This window comes from Artemia sp. Qi Xiang Cuo, chromosome 3 (assembly GCF_049724085.1).
Source record: "Artemia sp. Qi Xiang Cuo chromosome 3, ASM4972408v1, whole genome shotgun sequence".
Lineage (NCBI taxonomy): Eukaryota > Metazoa > Arthropoda > Branchiopoda > Anostraca > Artemiidae > Artemia > Artemia sp. Qi Xiang Cuo.
Window position 1 is genome coordinate 13,550,617 of NC_142796.1, and position 22,916 is coordinate 13,573,532.

The window sequence follows — 22,916 nt, forward strand, 5'->3', positions numbered from 1 at the left end:
TCACACCAACTTTGAGATTACGGGGGCTAAATCCTGACCCTTTAAGCGTGCCTGAAGTGAAAGAATCCGGGCCAATTCTTGCTAAGAGGGAGCATTACTATGGTTAAAACTAGATATAAAAAGCAAAAACTCCTTCGAGCAAGTTTGTTAATATGTCTTAGGGGGGGGGGGGAGTGTCAGCAGAATTACCATTCCAAGTTGTAGTTTTCTCACAGTTAAAAATTTGTTTGGAAGAATAGGAGGATAAGTCTGCAAACAAAGATGAGAATATTGGAAGCTACATTGATGACAATGGTCAAATATAGTTCTGAAGCATTGGTACTCCGAAAAGTGGATGAAGATTTACTAGATGTTTTCCGGAGAAACTGCCTACGGATTCTTCTGGGTACCCAGCTGACTGACTGCATTTCAAACAGTAGGCTCTACGAAAACTGTGGTTCAATCCCGGTTTTTAGAGCCATAATGAGAGAAAGGTTGAGGTGGCTAGGGCACGTTCTGCAGATGAATGGTGACAGATTACCCAATATTTCCCTTTTCAGTCAACCGTATAGGGCTAAACAGATGGCAGGTCATCCGTGGTTGGAGTGGGAGGATGTCATAATAAAGGTTTAAGGGACAAGGGAACTTCCTCGGAGGATTTAATGAGAGAGGCTTTGAATATATTGTGACGGAGGAGAAGCGTGCGTAGCTGTTTTGACATGCGGCTTGGTGCTGCGGTGAGTTGTTAGTTGTAGTATCAGTAGTATTTATACGTACTGCTGAGCTTTCTATTGGTATGTCGTAAACATCCAAGCTGTCGAGATGATATTCGTTAATATGATTTATGTTTGCAAAGTTGTGTGCAAAAAATACCTCGGATTTAATTTTGTAAACATCTAAGCTATCTAAGTGACATAATACTGGGATGGAATTCTTCAAATAGGACATAGTGATAAACTCCCTTGTTGAATGAGGACACAGAAAAGGTAAATAGTTAATTTGAGGTGCAGGAGTTCAGTGTCAATCTATGAAAGCATCACTACTAATGAGTGCTTATTTTCATTTATATTTCTCAACTAATTTTTACTTGGATAGGCCCACTTTAATAACGTTCAGGGCCTCTTTACTAAGAACATTGATAACTTTAGGGTTTAGTTAAATACATACTTAAAGGGTAGAAATGATCAACCAATCACCACAATCAATTCTGAGTCATATGACTAAAACAAATGTTTGAAGCCTTTTCTTTAATAGGAATTTTAGTAGTCAAGGACCAAAAGGGTTTTACAGATTACAAGCATCTAAGAACTGTTTCACTTTAAGAAATTGAGGCACATACATTTTAGAGGCAAATACGTTGGCAAGAGGTGGACGGAGAGTCCATCGTCAAACGACTAAAAGAAATTCAACCAAGCTTTTTATTTCGAAATTCCCGCTCTACAAATGGATAGGAAGTGTGTAAAATTTGAACTTTACAAGCTTATATTTGGATCAAGAACTGTCCTTGAAGCATAGAAATGATTCTTTAACATTTAAATTCAAATTTACTTTGTCTTCGTTATTCCTAGTAATTAGATGAGAGTCTAGGCTGCATATGTCTTGAACTTGCATCTACTCTAGACGGCTGCGATCCCTTCATAGAACGCAGACCGTTGTGTTATTTGAATACCCGTCATGCAGACATCTGCGTGAAATTCTATTTCTTTGGAGGGAAGGTAGTAAATGTGTCAACAAGGCTAAATGAAAATAATTTATGTGAAAAGATGAATCAAATTGCCAAATTTATGGTGTTTATCTTTTTGAGGGGGAGGCCCCTCCCTCCAGGGGAGCTCTCCGGAAGAAGCTCTGTGGGTCAGGGTGACCCTCCCAAATAAATCCGTGATTTTCGGTACCGTGTATAACCCTCCAACTTACCAGATTACCAGCTACCTTGAAACCTCCCTTGAATATATTCGGGGCAAGTACGCTAAGTCTGCCATTATCCTTCATGGAAACTTCAACGTCCATCATAGCGTTTGGCTTCGCAGCAAAATTACTGATAGGGAAGGGTCGGATTTGTATGATCTATCTCTCTCTTACGGGCTGGAACAACTTGTCGATTCCAACACGTATCACGGCCCAAACGGATCATCTCGTCTTGACCTCTTCCTTACAGATCACCCTGACTCCTTTAAGGTAGACGCTCATGCTTTCACCAGTGACCACGTTGCCGTCGTTGCACGTGGAAACCTACGTATTCCGCCTCCAGTAAAGCATGAACAAACAATCTGGCTATACAAAAGAGGTGATTCGGACGGTTTGAGAAACACTCTTTTTTCTCAGCAGTGGAGAGCCTTCCTCCTGGAAGGCCCAGAGAAAGCTGCAGATAAGTACCAGCAGGCTATAGTTGACTCTGTCGAAAAGCATATCCCTTCAAAGTGGGTCCAGGTGTCCAATAAGGACAAACCTTGGTTCAACGCCCAGTGTAAGAAGACAAACCGAGCAAAGAATAAGGCACACAAGCGATGGCTACTTTTGAAGAGCGAAGAGGACAGAATTGCATTCATAAATGCGCGCAAAGATGCAGTTCGAGCGATTCGGCAGTCCCGGGTTCAGTATAAGGAGAAATTTGCCACCAAGCTTCAACTTGCTTCGGCAAAGAGTTGGTGGAAAATTGTCAAGGAGGCTTTACCGTCGTCCAAGGGGACCACAATTCCTTCTCTCCAGAGTAACGGGACAGTGGTACAAGATCCACAGGCAAAGGCTGAAGCTCTTGCTAAGGCTTTTGCCGAATTCTCGAATCTAGACGATAACGGCAGAGAAGTGCAAAAATGCTCTGACCGAACCGACACTGTCCTGGCACGATTGGTCTTTTTTGCTCCCAAGATCATTTGCATTCTGGAGCACATGGATGTGACCAAAGCCACGGGTTATGACAGCATACCAAATGTTGTCTTCAAATGCTGCACTGCCGAACTAGCTGGACCCTTGTCATTGCTTTTCCGGCTGTGCTTATCTCCGGAACCTTCCCACGAACATGGAAGTCCGCCCATGTTATAGCTACTCTAAAGCCAGAAGGCAATCCAACAAACGTGGGCTCCTACAGGCCTATTAGCCTTCTCTCCTGTGGTGGCAAAGTCTACGAGAGCGTCTCCAATAAAACACCTCTTCAGTACCTGGAATCAAATGACCTTCTAGGCGATCGCCAATATGGATTCCGCCGGAAACGCTCAACATTAGACTGCCTAGTGGCCCAGTATCAGGAGGGGATAGAACTACTGGCAATGGGATACAACATCAGGCTATTATCCTTTGACATTGCAAAAGATTTTGACAGAGTAGGGAACCGTGGTCTGCTAAAAAAAACTCGATGCGTACGGTGTTTGTGGGTGTCTGTTAAAAGTGATTGAGAGCTTTCTTTCTGATCGTTCACTGCGGGTTGTCCTCGACGGGCTCATTTCCCGCGAATATCCAGTGAAAGCAGGGGTACCCCAGGGCAGTGTCTTGGGACCTACGCTCTTCCTTATCTGTATAAACGACATGGGAAGCAACCTCGCAAACCCTCTGCATCACTTTGCCGACGATACCACGACACACTCAGCCGTCCCTAAACAAGAACACCCAACACAAGCCTCCCTTTCCCTACAGATGGATCTTTTGAAAATTGAAAAGTGGTCTGATGCATGGATGATCAACTTCAATGCATCGAAAACAAAGGAGCTTCTAATTACCCGATAAAAGGTGCCACGTGAACACCCCAGTTTCATCTTCAAAAATGAAGCTATAAAGAGAGTCGACGAGCTTCGTCTACTGGGGATTCATTTCTCCACCGATCTCTCTTGGAACAACCACCTTGATCGGGTGAGAACCTCCTGCGCAAGAAAGCTGGGAGTTACTCTTCGCTGCAAAAACCTTCTTCCATCAAGCTCGATCATCCCACTCTACAAGTCTTGCATCAGATCCATAGCTGAATATGGATGCCCGCTATTTGCTGGTGCTCCGAAAACGCCGTTGGCACCACTTCAGAAGATCCAGAATGGGGCAAATAGGGCGGGCTGCGCCTCTACACAAGAATTGCTCCAGCCTCTAAATGAAAGGTTTGATGTAGCGTCGATGGCTGTTTTCTACAAGTACATGAATTTGCCTCCCTCAGACGAGCTCTCTCGAATTGTGCACCCCTTTGTCCAGCCGACAAGGCAGACACGAAGGAGCACAGCTCGGTCCAATTATCTAAAGGAGGATATGCCGAAACCGAGTACTTGAGGAACAGCTTCATCCGGCGTTGCACTTCTATCTATAACGATCTTCCTGGGAACATTATCCCTGCAAATCCCTCTGTTGACACCTTCAAAAGAAGGTTCAATAGACATTTAAAACCTCGAGGCAATTGAAAGAGGTAAACGAATAGCGGCATATCAGATACATTGAAGCACCTGGCACCGTGAATATTGGAATAAAAAAAAAAAAAAAAAAAAAAAAAAAAAAAAAAAATCCAGGATTTTCTTAGGGGGGGTGTGTGTGCAAAATAGGTTGATCTGATAAAGTTGCGTTAGGAGCAAGTTTAATTAGCGCAAACTTGTTTTAATTAAGTAGATTACACTGCTTTAGACTGCGTTAGAGGGCGCCCCCTCACCCCTTCCCCGGATCCACCACTGCCTCCCTCCAATAGCTCCATGTTTAAGTAAATGCATTAGAGGTATGTTTTAAGAATGCCAGTATTATTAATGAAAGATCCTAAACCGAACTGGCCAGCCATAACAGAATACCAACAGAGAGAACAACCTCAATAAAAAAAACAACAACAAACGAAACTGCGGCCAGTGGAAAGAAAAGACAAAAAATGTAAAACAACGCGGATATTTTGCCTGTATAAAACAAGGCGTCGTTAGCACAAGAGAAACACAAAAAGAGCAAGATAAACAAAAAACAAAAACGAACAAAACCACCACCAAAAAATATACAATTATCGCAAACTAATCCACGCAAGGAAAAGCAGCTATTAGAGTTACTTCAGTGAGGACACCAAAGCAACTGAGAATTAAAAAAAATGAAATTACGTTAATTATTCTGTTGCAGAAATCATCCTCTTGTTGGCTATTACTGAAGAAAATCGTTTTGGTCTAGTAGGTAAAATAGTCTCTTGGTGATTATTTAAGATCTTAATTCCTTTATTGAATGTTGATTCACTTTTCGAAAGATAATTTATCCTCAATGGGCAAGAGAATTCATAGATATTAAAAAACTTATGTTTGATAACCTTTCGATAAATAGGGATACAGGAAATTTAAATATTGACTCAATTTATGATAGTCTCTTGAAAAGTGGATCAACGGTCAATAAGGGAATTAAGATCTTGAATAATAACCAAGGGACTATTTTATCTGCTAGACCAAAAGGGTTTGCTTCAGTAATAGCCAACAAGAAGATTATTTCGCAACAGAATAATTATTTTTTATTTTTATCTCAGTTGCTTTGGGGTTATCATTGAAGTAACTCTAATAGCTGCTTTTCCCTACGTGGATTAGTTTGCGCCAATTGTATATTTTTTGGTGGTGGTTTTATTTGTTTTTAGTTTTTTTTTTATCTTGTTCTTCTTGTGCTGAAGAGGCCTTGTTTTATACAAGCAAAGTATCTGAGTTGTTTTACATTTTTCGTCTTTTCTTTCCACTGGTCGCAGTCTCGTTTTTTGTTTTTTTTTATTGAGATTTTTCTCTCTGTTGGTTCTTTGTCATGAATGGCCAGTTCGGCTTAAGATCTTTCATTCGTCAATTATACGGGCAACAATTAGCCGCTTCTGTCAACTATTATTTTTCTTTGGTTAAAAAACCTACAAATTTGTTAAATCAGTAAATTTTCTTAAAAAAAGTGCAAGAAGGAGGCAGTGATTCAGAAATCTTTTAAAATACTACCCTTTTTGGAACTGAAAATGAGTCAAAATTAAAAAACAAACTAAGCCTAATGGCTTTAAATTACTTAATTTCTGAGCAAAAACAAGACGTTTTAAATTGTCCAAGGACTTAAATTTTGTTGAAAACCTTTTAAGGAATAACCTTCCATCTGACAATTTTTTTGCGAATTAAAGAAATGGCCATTAGATCTTTTTGACATGATTTTCATTTGTCAAAGGTTCGTCTGGTTGACACGTTTAATAGACTTTTGTTTGAAAAGTTCCAAGATTCAGATGTTTTTTATCCTCGTTTTCGTCTGGGTCTGGCAATTATGAATTTGTCTTCTAAGCCTCTTAATATTCAACAGGAGGCAGTTTTTCGAAGGGTTCTAAGTTCTGTTTTCCAACACCAATCTCTTATTCAAAAATAATTTCAAATGTGGAGTCGGGAACTATGGCTTCTATTGATAAAGCTGAAACTCCTCAATAACTTAGAGCTGAGATCGTAAGGAAACTAAACAACTTTAATATGAACAAAATTGGAAAAGACATCCCACAAAAAAAAAAATGACATTAAAATACGTACAGATTTAAAAAAGGATAAATTCCTTACTATCACCGGAGCCGATAAAGGAAACGCTATTGTAATTATGAACACTGATGATTATGATGATCAAATGAAAACCATTAGGCTATTTCTGACACTATAACTTACAAAAAACTGGATTTTGATCCTACAGATAAATACATAAAATTGACAAGAAAGGAATTGGAGTCATTGAAAAACAATTTCCACATTACCCCACAGTTCTATAAAAAATTTTATCCTAGGGGGTGTTCTGCACCCAAGATCTATGGTCTACCTAAGATTCATAAGACTGGAGCCTCCCTCCTTCCGATTGTGTAAACTTTTCCGTCACCTGGTTCGAAATTAGGCTAATGGCTGTCTGTGGCATTGCGTCCTCGTTTGGGAGCGCAAATATCATATTGAAAAAATTCGATTGATCTTACCAATAAATTGAGAAATTTCCCATTGGAGGAGAGTTCAGTTCTTTGTAGTTTTGACGTTGTATCCATGTATTCAAATTTTAATTTAAAAAAGTGTGAGGACATTTTAAAGAGTAAATTAGAAAAACACTTCGATTTAATAGAAGATGTGACCTTAGCTAGTTGTAGCCAGGATATTGAAGTCATTATGAAACTTATTATCCTGGTAAATGAATTACCTTTTTTTTTGGTTTTAGAGGAGAGTTTCATAGGTAGGTTTTTGGGATACCTATGGGGGCTTCTATCGCTACTTTATTGGCAAATCTTCTCATAGGTTCTATTGAAACATCCGCTATACACAGTTTTAGAATCTCCCCTTGCTTTTGGGGTAGGTTTATAGATGATGCAGTCAGCAGTCTGCGTTTGGAAACATGGATTGGACTCCTTAGATCTATTTTGTAAACATTTAAATAGTTTTGATAATAATATTAAAATTTAAAGTTAAGCTTGAGGAAACTAACAAATTGCCTTTTCTGGATATTTTATCAAACAGTTCGTGGTAACGAACTGTAAGTTAGCAGCGACCCGGCTCAATAGTAACAAAAGCTCTAAAAAACGAAATTTTGATACCAATAGATGCATCAATAGAATCAGCTGTTCATGCTGATTTCAAATATATAAATTTCATTAAGTTTTGTTTTTCGAATCAAAAGTTACGTGCCTGAGAAAATTTGACTTATTTTCGAAAAAAGGGGGAAACAACCGCTTAAAGTCATAGAACTTTAATGGAAATCACACCATCAGATTCAGCGTATCAGAGAACCCTACGATACAAGTTTCCAGCTCCTATCTGCAAAAATGTGCAATTTTGTATTTTTTGCCAGAAGGAAGATCACGGATGCGTGTTTATTTATTTTTTTGTTTTTGTTTTTGTTTTTATTTTCCCGGGGTGATCGTATCGATCAAGTAGCCCTAGAATATCGTGAAAGAGCTCATCTCAACGGAAATTAAAAGTTCTAGTGCCCTTTTTAAGTGACCGAAAAAATTGGAGGGTAGCTTGGCCCCCTCCCCCGCTCATTTTTTCTCCCAATCAAAGTTCCCCCAATCGAAATTTTGAGATAGTCATTTTGTTCAGCATAGTCGAAAATCTAACAAATATTTCTTTGAGGGTGACTTAATCCCCCAAAGTTCCCAGGGGAAGGGCTGCAAGTTATGAACTTTGCCCATTGTTTGCATACATTATATAGTATTGGTTAATGGGAAGTATACACACGTTTCAGGAGGGATTTTTTCTGGTGGGGGCGTGGTCGGAGGAGGTGGTTACGGGTGAGGATATTTTCATGGAGGATGTTTCCTTGGGGAAGGGACATTTCTATGAAGGGGCGCCAGATTTCCCAGCATTATTAAAAAAACGATCAGGAGCTAAATAAAAAAAAACAAGTTTTTTCAACGGAAAGTAAGGAGCAACATTAAACTTAAAACAACTACAAATTATTACGTATATGAGGGGGTTTGCCCCCTAGTCAATACCTCACCCTTTACGCTAAAGTTTTTTTTTTAGTACTTTCAAAAGAGCTATCTATTCTAATTAACCGGCCTTTGTGATTCAGGGGTTTGTGATTCGAAAAAAATTCAAATTTTAGCGTAAGGAGCGAGGTATTGACTAGGGGTAAACTCCCTAATATACGTAATAAAAACATACAAATATAGAAGTTCGTTACGTAAGTTAATTCGTAAGTTGCGTTAGAACAAAATTTCGAGAAAGTCATTTAGCCAAAACAGGTAAAATTAATATGCAAACTTCATTCTAATTATTCATGGACGGTGAGCCAAAATCAAAGCTGCATTAATTCAAGAACGTTCAGAAATTAAATAGGAAAAAGTTTTTTTTTAACTGAAAGTACGGAGCGACATTAAAACTTAAAAGGAACAGAAATTATTCCGTATATAAAAGGGGCTGTCCCCTCCTCAACACCTCGCTCTTTGCGCTGAAGTTTGACTCTATCTCACAACTTTACTTTTTTTAAACAATAAAAAACTTTGGCGTAAAGAGCGAGGTTATTTAATTATTTAAAACGGATCTCCACTTACTTTTCTCGATTTATAGAAAACCGACGCACAATGATAGGTATTTGAATTTCCATTCATGCCACCTTATGTCGGTGAAACGAGGGGTTGTGATTTCACTAGTGGATAGAGCCTTCAGAATTTGTTCCCAGGAATTTCTGGATTTGGAATTGTTATATTTGAGGAATATTTTGTTTTGTAATAATTACCCAATTAATTTCATTGACAAAATAATTGAAAACAGACGTGTTAAACATGACAGTAGGGTTATTGGGGTTTCTTAGTCTTCTGATTTAAACGTATCTAAGAGTTTCATTTCATGGCCATATGTACCTGGTTTGGGCGAAAGGCTTTCACGTATTTTGCTTAAATTTTACATCGATACATGTTTCCAATCATTGAGACCAATGGGTAGTTTCTTTAGTTCTGGAAAGGATTTAACCCGGGGAAACTTAGTAAGTGGGGTGTATAAGATTCCGTGTTCTTGTGGGAAGTTCTATATTGGTAGGACTCACCAACAATTTGTGGAAAGATTTATTGAGCATTGAAATTCAATAGAAAAAAAACCTAAAATTAACCAAGCCTCCGGAAACTTTTGTTTCAGCCTTAGCAGAGCATATTTGGTTTCAATCTGATCATTTTGTAAAATTTGATGAAGCCTTAGCTATTTCAAATGATAGCGGTTATACTCAATGGGCGAGAGAAGCCATAGAAATTAAAGAAAAACATATGTTTTAACCTTTCGATAAATAGGGACACAGGAAATTTAAATATTGGCTCAATTTATGATAATCTCTTGAAAAGTGAATCAACAGTCAATAAGGGAATTAAGATCTTAAATAATCACCTAGGGAATATTTTACCTGCTAGACCAAAAGGGTTTGCTTCAGTAATAACCAACAAGAAGATTATTTCGCAACAGAATCATTAACGTAAATTCATTTTTTTTATCGCAGTTGCTTTGGTGTCCTCACTGAAGTAATTCTAATAGCTGCTTTTCCCTACGTGGATTAGTTTTCACCAATTGTATATTTTTTGGTGGTGGTTTTATTTGTTTTTAGTTTGGATTTTGTATCTTGTTTCTCTTGTGGTGAAGACGCCCTGTTAGTAGTAATGCTATAATGATAAGTAGCAGAGTGTCCCCCCATATAGATATAATAATAGAGAGCAGAGTGTCCCCCCATATAGCTATAATGATAGAGAGCAGAATGTTCTCCCATATAGCTATAATGATAAGTAGCGGACAGTACTCCCGCCATACAAGCAGACAGTGTAATGACCGGAATTCAACCACCGTGAAAATTCGTGCTGATCTATGTTCAAAGTGCGTGACGTTTCCTTTGAAATTGTGAAATTCTTTCTGTAATTTAATTTGTTTAATTAATTTACATAAGTTAATTTATTATTAATTAATTTACATAATTACATTAATTATTTTTTTTTATTCTTAATTCATGCTAGATCCTAACATTGACATTGAGGTTTATTTTTATTTTATTTTTTTTTACATGTATTATTAATTAATTTACGATTTTTTACATTCTAAGTATCTTCCGATTGATTTTTATGAAATTTTTGTTTGATGAAGGAATCGAATGTGAGACCCGTGATTTCTTAAGGTAAAATAACGACAAGTTAATCGACTGAACCAACAAGCCATTGAACATATTATGATTTTAGAAATACATCCAATGCATTGTTTCTGGAACATTGCCCAACTGATGTTAAGCGTCACAATATCGTAACAAGTTCATTCCATTGAACTGGAAAAAGTTCAAGCACATTCGATTTATCAATTAGATTTTTGATAGGTGTTAAAAGTGACCTCGTTTCGGGGCATTTTTATGGCATCATCATGACAATATGCATACCATGATGATTTGAGATGCATACTAGACAAACAATTTCTTATGATACTTGGGCCCCAAGTCCTACCCCTATCCCTCAAACCTAACCCTTCACCCCCCTCCAAACCCCCCCCCCTACAAACTTCCACCAAACCCCCCTCCCATCCCCCCTTTCTTTTTACCTTTTTTTAACTTTTCTTACCTTTTTTTAACTTTTTTTATGGTAATTGTACTGCCTGTACAGCCTGTGCAGCCTGTACTGCCTGTACGGTCATTGTACAGCCTACGTACGCGCGCGTACATAGGCTAACCTAACCTAACCTAATCATAACACTACTGAAATATTCCAACTCTTGCATTTCAATGAATGAAATCCAAAATGAACTTTGAAAAATCAAGAGAATGTAACATTGACTAGGTAAACCACAACAAAACACTATTGAAATATTCCACCTCTTGCATTTCAATGAAATAAATCCAAAAGGAACTTTGAAAAATCAAGAGAATGTCACTGTGACAAGGTAAACCACGACAAAACATCACCGAAATATTCCAATTCTTGCATTTCAATGAAAGAAACCCAAAATGAACTTTGAAAAATCAAGAAAATGTCACTGTGACAAGGTAAACCACGACAAAACACTACTGAAATATTCCAACTCTTGCATTTCAAGGAAAAAATCCTAAATGAACTTTGACAAATCAAGAGAATGTAACTGTGACAAGATAAACCATGACAAAACACCACTGAAATATTCCAACTCATGCATTTCAATGAAATAAATCCAAGATGAACTTTGAAAAATCAAGAGAATGTAACTGTGACAAGGTAAACCACGACAAAACACTACTAAAATATTCCAACTGTTGCATTTTACAAAATAAATTCAAAATGAACTTTGAAAAATCAAGAAAATGTAACTGTGACATGGTAAACCACGATAAAACACTACTGAAATATTCCAACTCTTGCATTTTATGAAAGAAATCCAAAATGAACTTTGAAAAATCAATATAATGTAGCTGTGAAAAGGTAAACCACAAAAAAACACTACTGAAATATTCCAACTCTTGCATTTAAACGAAAAAAATCCAAAATAAACTTTGAAAAATCAAGAGAATGTAACTGTGAGAAGGTAAAGCATAGCAAAACAAATTTCAATGAAAGAAATCCACAATGAACTTTGAAAAAATCATGAGAATGTAACTGTGACAAGGTAAAGCAAAACAAGACAATACTTAAATAATCCAACTCTTGTATTTCAAGGAAAGAAATTCAAAATGAACTGTGAAAATCAAGAGAATGTCACTGTGAAAAGGTAAACCACGACAAAACACTACTAAAATATTCGAACTCTTGCATTTCAAGAAAGAAATTCAAAATAAACTTTGAAAAATCAAGAGAATGTAACTGTGACATGGTAAAGCACAACAAAACACTACTGAAATATTCCAACTCTTGCATTTCAACGAAAGAAATCCAAAATGAACTTTGAAAAATCAAGAGAATGTAACTGTGACAAGGTAAAGCACAACAAAACACATTTAAATGAAAGAAATTCAAAATGAACTTTGAAAAATTAAGAGAATGTAACTGTGACAAGGTAAACCACGACAAGACACTACTGAAATATTCCAATTCTTACATTTCAACGAAAGAAATTCAAAATGAACTTTGAAAAAATCAAGAGAATGTAACTGTGACATGGTAAACCATGACAAAACACTACTGAAATAATCCAACTCTTGCATTTCAACGAAAGAAATTCCAGATGAACTTTGAAAAATCAAGAGAATGTCATTGTGACAAGGTAAACCACAACAAAACACTACTGAAACATTCCAACTCTTGCATTTCACGAATGAAATTCAAAATGAACTTTGAAAAATCAAGAGAATGTAACTGTGACATGGTAAAGCACAACAAAACAGTACTGAAATATTCCAACTCATTCATTTCCACCAAAGAAATTCAAAATGAACTTTGAAAAATCAAGAGCATGTAAGTGTGACAAGGTAAAGCACAAGAAAACACTACTGAAATATTCCAACTCTTGCATTTCAACGAAAGAAATTCAAAATGAACTTTGAAAAATCAAGAGAATGTAATTGTAACAAGGTAAAGCACAACAAAACACATTTAAATGAAAGAAATTCAAAATGAACTTTGAAAAATCAAGAGAATGTAAATTTTACAAGGTAAACCACGAAAAGAAGCTACTTAAATATTCAAATTTTTACATTTCAACGAAAGAAATTCAAAATGAACTTCGAAAAATCAAGAAAATGTAACTGTGACGAATTAAAGCGCATCAAAACACTACTAAAATATTTCAAATCTTGCATTTCAACGAAAGAAATCCAAAATGAACATTTAAAAATTAAGAGAATATAACTGTGACAAGGTAAACCACAACAAAACACTACTGAAATAATTCAACTCTTGCATTTCAATGTAAGAGATCAAAAATAAACATTGAAATATCATAAGAATGTAACTGTGTAAAGGTAAACCACGATAAGACACTACTGAAATATTACGACTCTTGCATTTCAACGAAAGAGATTCAAAATGAACTTAGAAAAATCATACAAATGTAAAAGTGACAAGGTAAAGCACAATAAAACACTAATGAATTATTCTAACTCTTGTATTTCAACGAAAGAAATTCAAAAATGAAATTTGAAAAATCAAGAGAATGTAACTGTGACAAGTTAAAGCAAAACAAAACACAACTTAAATATTCTAACTCTTGAATTTCAACGGAAGAAATCCAAAATTAACTTTGAGAAATAAAGAGAATGTAACTGTGAAATGGTAAACCAGAACAAAATACTACTGAAATAATCCAACTCTTGCATTTCAATGAAAGAAATTCAAAATGAACTTTGAAAAATCATGAGAATGTAACTGTGACAAGGTAAACCACGACAAGACACTACTAAAATATTCCAACTCTTGCATTTCAATGAAAGAAATTCAAAATAAACTTTGAAAAACCAAGAGAATGTAACTGTGACAAGATAAAGCACAACAAAACACTACTGTAATATTCCAACTCTGGCATTTCAAAGAAAGAAATTCAAAATTAATTTCGAAAAATTAAGAGATTGTAATTTTAACAATGTAAACGACGAAATGACAATACTGAAATATTCCAACTCTTGCATTTCAACGAAAGAAATTCAAAATGAACTTTGAAAAATTAAGAGAATGTAACTGTGACAAGGTAAACCATGACAAAACGCTACTGAAATATTCCAACTCTTGCATTTCAACGAAAGAAATCCAAAACGAACTTTGAAATATCAAGCGAATGTAAATGGGACAAGGTAAATCACGACAAAACACTACTGACATAGTCCAACTCTTGCATTTCAATGTATGAAATTCGTAATGAACTTTGAAAAATCAAGAGAATGTAACTGTGACAAGGTAAACCACGACAAGACGCTACTAAAATATTCCAACTCTTCCATTTCAATGAGAGAAATTCAAAATGAACTTTGAAAAATCAAGAGAATCTATCAGTGACAAGTTAAAGCAAAACAAAAAATTACTTAAATATTCCAACTCAGGCATTTAAACGAAATAAATTCAAAATGAACTTTGAAAAAATAAAGAGATTGTAATTGTGACAAGGTAAACCACGACATTACACTACTGAAATATTCCAATTCTTGCATTTCAACGAAAGAAATTCAAAATGAACTTTGAAAAATCATGAGAATGTAACTGTGACAAGGTTAACCACGACAAGACGCTACTGAAATATTCCAACTCTTGCATTTCAATGAAAGAAATTCAAAATGAACTTTGAAAAATCAAGAGAATGTAACTGTGACAAGGTAAAGCACAACAAAACACTACTGAAATATTCCAACTCGTGTATTTCAACTAAATAAATTCGAAATGAACTTTGAAAAATTAAGAGAATTTAACTGTGAAAAGGTAAATCACAACAAAACACTACTGAAATATTCCAATTCTTGCATTTCAACGAAAGAAATTCAAAATGAACTTTGAAAAATCAAGAGAATGTAACTGTGACAAGGTAAACCAAGACAAAACGCTACTGAAATACTCCAACTCTTGCATTTCAACGAAAGAAATCCAAAACGAACTTTTAAAAATCCAAAGAATGTAAGTGTGACAAGGTAAACCACAACAAAACACTACTGAAATAATCTACCTCTTGCATTTTAATGAAGGAAATTCAAAATGGACTTTGAAAAATCAAGAGAACATAACTCTGTTAAGTGAAACCATCACACAATACTACTGAAATATTCCAACTCTTGCATTTCAATGAAAGAAATCTAAAATGAACTTTGAAAAATAAAGAAAATATGAGTGTGAAAAGGTTAAGAATAACAAAACACTACTGAAAGATTCCGACACTCGCAATTCAACGAAAGAAATCCAAGAGGAACTCTGACAATTCAAGAGTATGTAACTATGACAAGGTAAAGCACGACAAAACACTACTAAAATATTCCATCTCTTGCATTTCACGAAAGAAATTCAAAATGAACTTTGAAAAATCAAGAGAATGTAACTGTGACATGGTAAATCACGATAAAACACTACGGAACTAATCCAACTCTTGCATTTTACGAAAGAAATCCAAAATGAACTTTGAAAAATCAAGAGAATGTAACTGTGACAAGGTAAAGCACAACAATACACTACTGAAATATTCCAACTCTTGCATTTCAACGAAAGAAATCCAAAATGAACTTTGAAAAATCAAGAGAATGTAATTGTGACAAGGTAAAGCACAACAAAACACTTTTCAATGAAAAAAATCCAAAAATGAACTTTGAAAAATCAAGAGAATGTAATTGTGACAAGGTAAACCACGACAAGACACTACTGAAATTTTCCAGTTCTTGCATTTCAACGAAAGAAATTCAAAATGAACTTTGAAAAATCAAGAGAATTTAGTAGTGAAAAGGGAAACTAAATCAAAAGAGTACTTCAATATAACAATTCTTTTATTTCAACGAAAGAAATTCAAAATGAACTTTAAAAATTAAAGAGAATGAAATTGTGACACGGTAAGCTATGACAAGACACTACTGAAATATTCCAACTCTTGCATTTCAAGGAAAGAAATTCAAAATGAACTTTTAAAAATTAAAAGAATGTAACTGTGACAAGGTAAACCATGACAAAACACTACTGAAAAATTCCAACTCTTGCATTTCAACGAAACAAATCCAAAATGAACTTTGAAAAATCAAGAGAATGTAAGTGTGACAAGGTAAACCACAACAAAACACTACTGAAATAATTCAACTCTTGCATTTCAATGAAAGAAATCCAAGATGAACTTTGAAAAACCAAGAGAATGTAACTGTGACAACGTAAACCACGACAAAACACTACTAAAATATACCATCTCTTGCATTTCACAAAAAAATTCAGAATGAACTTTGAAAAATCAAGAGAATGTAACTGTGACATGGTAAACCACAACAAAACGCTACTGAAATATTCAAACTCTTGCATTTCACGAGATAAATTCCAAAATGATCTTTGAAAATCAAAATAAAGTAATTGTGACAAGGTAGACCAATTTAATACACTACTGTAATATTAAAACTCTTGTATTTCAACGAAAGAAACGCAAAATAAACTTTGAAAAATCGTGAAAACGTAACTGTGACAATGTAAAGCAAAACAAGACACATTTCAATGAAGGAAATCCACAAAGAACTTTGAAAAAATCAAGAGAATGTAACTGTGACACGGTAAACCACGACAAAACACTACTGAAATATTCCAACTCTTGCATTTCAACGAAAGAAATTCAAGATGAATTTTGAAAAATCAAGAGAATGTCACTGTGACAAGGTAAACCACGACAAAACACTACTTAAATATTCCAGCTCTTTCATTTCACGAAACAAATTCAAAATGAATTTTGAAAAATCAAGAGAATGTAACTGTGACAAGGTAAACCACGACAAGACACTACTAAAATATTCCAAATCTTGCAATTCAATGAAAGAAATTCAAAATGAACTTTGAAAAATCAAGAGAATGTAACTGTGACAAGGTAAAGCACAACACAACACTACTAAATATTCCAACTCTTGCATTTCAACGAAAGAAATTCAAAATGAACTTTGAAAAATTAAGAGAATGTAACTGTGACAAGGTAAACCACGACCAGACACTACTGAAATATTCTAATTCTTGCATTTCAACGACAGAAAATTCAAAAATGAACTTTGAAAAATCAAGAGAATGTAATTGTGACAAGGTAAAGCACAACAAAACGCTACTGAAATAATCCAACTCTTGCATTTCAATGAAAGCAATCCAAAATGAACTTTGAAAAACCAAGAGAATCTAACTGTGACAAGGTAAAGCGCAACTAAAGACTATAGAAATGTTCCAACTCTGGCATTTCAACGAAAGATATTCCAAATGAACTTTGAAATATTAAGAGAATGTAACTTTGACAAGGTAAACGACGACAAGAAACTACTAAAATATTCCAATTCTTGCATTTCAACGAAAGAAATTCAAAATGAACTTTAAAAATCAAGAGAATGTAATTGTGACAAGGTAAAGCAGAACGAAACACTACTGAAATATTCCAACTCTTGCATTTCAACGAAAAAAATTCAAAAGTAACTTTGAAAAATTAAGAGAATGTAACTGTTACATGGTAAACCATGACAAACCACTACTGAAATATTCCAACTCTTTCATTTCATCGAAAGAAATCCAAAATAAACTTTGAAAAATCAAGAGAATGTAAGTGTGTCAATGTAAACCACAACAAATCACAACTGAAATAGTTCAACTCTTGTATTCCAACGAAAGAAAGTAAAAATGAACTTTTAAAAATTAAGAAAATTTAACTCTGGCATGGTAAACCACGGCAAGACACAACTAAAATATTCAGACTCCTGTAATTCTAACCAAGAAATCCAAAATAAAATTTGAAAAATCAAGAGAATGTAAGTATGACAAGGTAAACCACGAAAAAACACAACTGAAAAAGTCCAACTCTTGCATTTCAATGAAAGAAATTCAAAATAAAGTTTGAAAAATCAAGAGAATGTAACTGTAACAAGGTAAACCATGACCAAACCCTACTGAAATATTCCAACTCTTGCATTTCAACGAAAGAAATCCAAAATGAACTTTGAAAAATCAATAGAATGTAACTGTGATAAGGTAAACCACAACAAAACACTACTGAAATATTCCAACTCTTGCATTTCAATGAAAGAAATCCAAGATGAACTTAAAAAATCAAGAGAGTGTAACTGTGACAAGGTAAACCACGACAAAACACTACTAAAATATTCCATCTCTCTCATATCACGAAAGAAATTCAAAATAAACTTTGAAAAATCAAGAGAATGTAACTGTGACATGGTAAACCACGATAAACACTACTGAAATATTCCAAATCTTGCATTTTACGAAAGAAATCCAAAATGAACTTTGAAAAATCAAGAAAATGTAACTTTGTCAAGGAAAAACACAACAAAATACTACTGAAATATTCCAAATCTTGCATTTTAAAGAGAGACGTCCAAAATGAACTTTGAAAAATCAAGAGAATGTAATTGTGACAAGGTAAAGCACAACAAAACACTTCTCAATGAAAAAAAATCCAAAAATAAACTTTGAAAAATCAAGAGAATGTAACTGTGACAAGGTAAACCACGAGAAAACACTACTGAAATATTCCAACTCTTGCATTTCAATTAAATAAATTCAAAATGAACTTTGAAAAATCAAGAGAATGTAACTATGACAAGGTAAACCACGACAATCCACTACTAAAATATTCCAACTCTTGCATTTCAATGAAAGAAATCCAAGAATGAACTTTGAAAAATCAAGAGAATGTAACTGTGACAAGGTAAACCACAACAAAACCCTACTGAAATCTTCTAACTCTTGAAGTTCAACGAAAGAAATCCAAAATGAACTTTGAAAAATCAAGAGAATGTAACTGAGACAAGGTAAACCACGACAAAACACTATTGAAATACCCCAATTCTGGCAATTGAACGAAAGAAATTCTAAATTGAACTTTTAAGAATAGAGAATTTAACTGTGAAATAGAAACCCATAACAAAAAACTACTGAAATAATCCAACTATTTCATTTCAAATAAGGCATTACAAAATGAACTTTGAAAAAACAAGAGATTCTAACTGTGAAAAGGAAAACCGAAACAAAACACTACTGAAATGTTCCAACTCGGGCATTTCAATGAAATAAATTCAAAATGAACTTTGAAAAATTAAGAGAATGTAGCTGTGACAAGGTAAACCACGACAAGAAACTACTGAAATATTTCAATTCTTGCATTTCAACAAAAGAAATTCAAAATGAACTTTGAAAAATCAAGAGAATGTAACTGTGACAATGTAAAGCACATCAAACCACTACTGAAATATTCCAAGTCTTACATTTCAACGAAAGGAATCCAAATAAACTTTGAAAAGTTAAGAGAATGTAACTGTTACATGGTAAATCATGACAAACCACTACTGAAATATTCCAACTCTTACATTTTAAGTATAGAAATTCAAAAAGAATTATGAAAAATACAGAGAAAGTAAGTGTGACAAGGTAGACCACAACAAAACACTACTTAAATATTCCTACTCTTGCATTGCAATGAAAGAAATTCAAAATGAACTTTGAAAAATCATGAGAATGTAACTGTGACAAGGTAAACCACGACAAAACACTACTGAAATATTCCAACTTTTACATTTCAACGAAAGAAATTCAAAATGATCTTTGAAAAATTAAGAGAATGTAACTGTGACAAGGTAAACCACGACAAAACACTACTAAAATATTCCAACTCTTGCATTTCAGATGAAAAAAATTCAAAATGAACTTTGAAAAATTATGAGAATGTAACTGTGACAAGGTAAACCATGACAAAACACTACTGAAATATTCCAACTCTTGCAATTCAACGGAATAAATTCAAAATGAACTTTGAAAAATCAATAGAATGTAACTGTGACAAGGTAAACCACAACAAAACACTACTGAAATATTCCAACTCTTGCATTTCAATGAAAGAAATCCAAGATGAACTTTGAAAAATTAAGAGAGTGTAACTGTGACAAGGTAAACCACGACAAAACACTACTAAAATACTCCATCTCTCTCATATCACGAAAGAAATTCAAAATAAACTTTGAAAAATCAAGAGAATGTAACTGTGACATGGTAAACCACGATAAAACACTACTGAAATATTCAAACTCTTGTATTTCAGGAAAAAAATCCAAATTTATCTTAGAAAAATCAAGAGAATTTAATTTTGACAAGTTACAGAACGACAAAACACTCCTTAAATATTCCAACTATTGTATTTCAACTAAAGAAATCCAAAACGAAATTTTAAAAATTAAGAGAATGTAACTTTGACAAGGTAAACCAGAACAAAACACATTTCAATGAAAGAAATCCAAAAATGAAATTTGAAAAATCAACAGAATGTAACTGTGACAAGGTAAACCACGAGAAAACACTACTGAAATATTCCAACTCTTGCATTTCAATGAAAGAAATCCAAAATGAACTTTAAAAAATCAAGAGAATGTAACTGTGACAAGGTAAACCACTACAATCCACTACTGAAATATACCAACTCTTGCATTTCAATGAAAGAAATCCAAGAATGAACTTTGAAAAATCAAGAGAATGTATCTCTAACATGGTAAACCATGACAAAACACTACTGAAATAATCCAACTCTTGCATTTCAATGAAAGAAATTCAAAATAAACTATGAAAAATCATGAGAATGTAACTGTGACAAGGTAAACCACGACAAAACACTACTGAAATATTCAAACTCTTATATTTCAGCAAGAGAAATTCAAAATGAACTTTGAAAAATTAAGAGAATGTAACTGTGACAAGGTAAACCACAACAAAACACTACTGAAATATTCCAACTCTTGCATTTCAATGAAAGAAATCCAAGATGAACTTTGAAAAATCAAGAGAATGTAACTGTGACAAGGTAAACCACGACAAAACACTACTAAAATATTCCATCTCTTGCATTTCACGAAAGAAATTCAAAATGAACTTTGAAAAATCAAGAGAATGTAACTGTGACAGGGTAAATCACGATAAAACACTACTGAAATATTCCAACTCTTGCATTTCAATGAAAGAAATCCAAGATAAACTTTGAAAAATCAAGAGAATGTAACTGTGACAAGGTAAACCACAACAAAACACTACTAAAATATTCCATCTCTTGCATTTTACGAAAGAAATCCAAAATGAACTTTGAAAAATCAAGAGAATATAACTGTGACAAGCTAAGACACAACAATACACTACTTAAATATTCCAACTCTTGCATTTCGAGGAAAGAAATCAAAATTGAACTTTGAAAAATCAAGAGAATTTAACTGTGACAAGGTAAAGCACAAAAAAACACTTCTCAATGAAAGAAATCCAAAAATAAACTTTGAAAAATCAAGAGAATGTAACTGTCACAAGTTAAACCACGACATAACATTACTGAAATGTTCCAACTCTTGCATTTCAACGAAAGAAATTCAAAATGAACTTTGAAAAATCAAGAGTATGTAACTGTGACAAGGTAAAGCACAACAAAATACTACTGAAATATTCCAACTCTTGCATTTCAACGAAATAAATTCAAAATGAACTTTAAAAAATTAAGAGAATGTAACTGTGACAAGGTAAACCATGACAAAACACTACTGAAATATTACAACTCTTGCATTTCAAGGAAAGAAATTCAAAATGAACTTTTAAAAATCAAGAGAATGTAACTGTGACAAGGTAAACCACAATAAAACACTACTGAAAAATTCCAACTCTTGCATTTCAACGAAACAAATCCCAGATGAACTTTGAAAAATCAAGAAAATGTAACTCTGACAAGCTAAACCACAACAAAACACTACTGAAATATTCCAACTCTTGAATTTCAATGAATGAAATCCAAGATGAACTTTGAAAAACCATGAGAATGTAACTGTGACAACGTAAACCACGACAAAACACTACTAAAATATACCATCTCTTGCATTTCACAAAAAAATTCAAAATGAACTTTGAAAAATCAAGAGAATGCAACTGTGACATGGTAAACCACGATAAAACACTACTGAAATATTCCAACTCTTGCATTTTACAAAAGAAATCCAAAATCCAATTGTGAGAAGGTAAAGCACAACAAAACACATTTCAATGAAAGAAATCCACAATGAACTTTGAAAAAATCAAGAGAATGTAACTGTGACACGGTAAACCACGACAAAACACTACTGAAATATTCCAACTCTTGCATTTCAACGAAAGAAATTCAAGATGAACTTTGAAAAATCAAGAGAATGTCACTGTGACAAGGTAAACCACGACAAAACACTACTGAAATATTCCAGCTCTTTCATTTCACGAAACAAATTCAAAATGAATTTTGAAAAATCAAGAGAATGTAACTGTGACAAGGTAAACCACGACAAGACACTACTAAAATATTCCAACTCTTGCAATTCAATGAAAGAAATTCAAAATGAACTTTGAAAAATCAAGAGAATGTAACTGTGACAAGGTAAAGCACAACACAACACTACTAAATATTCCAACTCTTGCATTTCAAAGAAAGAAATTCAAAATGAACTTTGAAAAATTAAGAGAATGTAACTGTGACAAGGTAAACCACGACCAGACACTACTGAAATATTCCAACTCTTGCATTTCAACGACAGAAATTCAAAATGAACTTTGAAAAATTAAGAGAATGTAACTGTGACAAGGTAAACCACGACCAGACACTACTGAAATATTCTAATTCTTGCATTTCAACGACAGAAAATTCAAAAATGAACTTTGAAAAATCAAGAGAATGTAACTGTGACAAAGTAAAGCACAACAAAACACTACTGAAATAATCCAACTCTTGCATTTCAATGAAAGAAATTCAAAATGAACTTTGAAAAACCAAGAGAATGTAACTGTGACAAGGTAAAGTGCAACAAAACACTACTGAAATATTCCAACTCTTGCATTTCAACAAAATAAATTCAAAATGAACTTTGAAAAATTAAGAGATTGTAACTGTGACAAGGTAAACCACGACAAGACACTACTGAAATATTCCAATTCTTGCATT

The 22,916-nt window shown here is 34.1% G+C and overlaps 1 protein-coding gene across 1 annotated transcript in view; it reads left to right on the forward strand.

The window, feature by feature from the left end:
• The window catches only part of LOC148953785 (uncharacterized), an 85,723-nt gene that overhangs the window by 58,723 nt on the left and 4,084 nt on the right, over window positions 1-22,916 (forward strand). The gene's annotated exons all lie outside the window — the stretch shown is intronic.